General features: G+C 46.6%; 1 protein-coding gene and 1 pseudogene across 1 annotated transcript in view; both read left to right on the plus strand.

Annotated features, from left to right (window-relative positions):
* Positions 1 to 2491, plus strand: part of AP3B2 (adaptor-related protein complex 3, beta 2 subunit) — a 55921-nt gene that overhangs the window by 8650 nt on the left and 44780 nt on the right. The window lies entirely within an intron of this gene.
* LOC105554289 overlaps positions 976 to 2491 on the plus strand; it is an 8150-nt pseudogene continuing 6634 nt past the window's right edge.

The following is a 2491-nucleotide window of genomic DNA, read 5'->3' on the forward strand; positions in this document are numbered from 1 at the left end:
AAAAAAAAAAAAAAAAAAAATCTCTTTAGGAAAGACAGTTTCTAAAATTCTTGGGATAGTGACTTCTTAGTGCTTCTCTTCTTATTTGACATTAGGTACTCACGCATTTCTGCAGCCCTGTGACTAAGGCGCGTGTTGTATCGGGTTCTCTTCCTCTCAGCATTTGTCACTCATTTCTTAGCATTAGCAGCAGTCATTTGCCTCTTTATGGCTGTTATCATGTTCTTTCCTCTCCTAACAGAAAACATTTCTGATTTTCCGTCATTTCTAAATGTTGCATGTCTGTGACTAACTTTGCACACAATGATTTTTTTTTTTTTTTAGACGGAGTCTCAATCTGTTGCCCAGGCAGGAGTGCAGTGGTGCGATGTTGGCTCACTGCAAGCTCCGCCTCCTGGGTTCATGCCTTTCTCCTGCCTCAGCCTACCGAGTAGCTAGGACTACAGGCACCCACCACCACCCCTGGCTAATTTTTTTTGTATGTTTAGTAGAGACGGGGTTTCACCATGTTAGCAGGATGGTCTTGATCTCCTGGCCTTGTGATCCGCCCGCCTCGGCCTCCCAAAGTGCTGGGATTACAGGCATTAGTCACTGTGCCCAGCCTGATTTTTAATTTTTATCACTGGTGATATTTCTCAAGCTGAATTCTTGTGCCTGGGTCAAAGCTGTGGGTTACCAGAGTGTCATCTGCGAAATTAGTTTGTGCGAGTCCCCACACACAGCTGCTCACCACATTTTGGAATTGTCTTGGCAACATATGAGTGCATCAGTTTCACACAACTCTATCAGCTGTATATAGACACATTCTTTTTTCATGGGTTTATTCACAATTCTCTGATCACTTCTTGATCATCCTCTGAGTATGGTTAGGCACATTGTTCACGTGCACAAGGGCATCTGGCCAAGGAATACCAGCCCATGATCCACACATGGAACAGGGAGCAACAGCTCAGGGCTGTGTCTACCTGGAGGGGCATGCAGATGGCAGATGGGCTTGTAGCAGCCCTGACAGTGAATGCTGGAGAGAGACCTTATACATGTATATCAGTTCCTTTTTTTCTTTTTTTGAGATGGAGTATCACTCTGTCGCCCAGGCTGGAGTGTAGTGGCACGATCTCGGCTCACTGCAACCTCTGCCTCCTGGGTTCAAGTGATTCTTGTGCTTCAGCCTCCTGAGTAGCTGGGATTACAGGTGTGTACCACCATACCTGGCTAATTTTTGTATTTTTAGTAGAGATGGGGTTTCACCATCTTGGCCAGGCTAATCTCAAACTCCTGACCTTAAGTGATCTGCCCACCTTGGCCTCCAAAAATGCTGGAATTACAAGCATGAGCCACCACGCCTGGCCTCTATTTTGAATATTAAACTTTCATTTACCATATCCCAAATATTTTTCCTTTTGTTGCTATTACGGGCTGATTTGTGTCCCTCCAAAATGCATATGTTGAAGTCCTAGCCCCCAGTACCTCAGAATGTTACCTTTGAGGTGATTAAGTTAAAACGAGGTTATTAAGGGGGGCCCTAATCCAGTATGACTGACTTCTTTATAAGAAGAGGAAATTTGGATATAGGCATGCAGAAGGAAGACCATGTGAAGACACAGAAGATGGTTGTAAGAGACAGAAAAACCCAAAGTGTGTTTCTCCTACTCTCATACACACCACTCACCAGAGAGTGCTTCACCTCTGGCCACAAAAATGGGTGGAGATTTCTCCCCACCAACAACCTGTTCTCCAGCGGACACTAACTGGGTGTTCTGTAATTCAAGTCAATCTAGTTTTAGATTTTTTAGGTTAAGGGCTCAGTGCCACAAGACTGCCTTCTGCTTCAGATGCCAATTGCAAGTGGTAAGTTGTCACCTATACTTCTGACCAACTGGCTATAAATCAGGGGTTCCCATGCCCTCCTCCTTGGGTTCAACTCTGTGAGTGGCTCACAGAACTCAGGGAAACTTTATTTATATTTACCCATTTATTACAAAGGATACAGACAAAAACCAGATGAAGAGATGCATAGGGAGAGGTATGGAAGTGGGGGCGCAGAGCGCCCATGCCCTCTCCAGGCACTCCACCCTCCAGGCACCTTCACATGTTCCACAATCTGGAAGCTCTCCAAACCCTGTCCTCTTGGGTTTTCATGAAGGCTTCATGATTGATCGCATCTTTGGCCATGTGATCAATTCAACGATCAGCCCCACTCCCCATTCCCCAGAGGTCAAATAGTGGGATTGAAAGTTTCGGCCGGGCGTGGTGGCTCAAGCCTGTAATCCCAGCACTTTGGGAGGCCGAGACGGGCGGATCACAAGATCAGGAGATTGAGACCATCCTGGCTAACATGGTGAAACCCTGTCTCTACTAAAAAATACAAAAACCTAGCCGGGCGAGGTGGCGGGCATCTGTAGTCCCAGCTACTCTAGAGGCTGAGGCAGGAGAATGGCGTGAACCCGGGAGGCGGAGCTTGCAGTGAGCTGAGATCCGGCCACTGCACTCC

Source organism: Mandrillus leucophaeus, unplaced genomic scaffold (assembly GCF_000951045.1).
Source record: "Mandrillus leucophaeus isolate KB7577 unplaced genomic scaffold, Mleu.le_1.0 Scaffold639, whole genome shotgun sequence".
NCBI classification, from domain to species: domain Eukaryota; kingdom Metazoa; phylum Chordata; class Mammalia; order Primates; family Cercopithecidae; genus Mandrillus; species Mandrillus leucophaeus.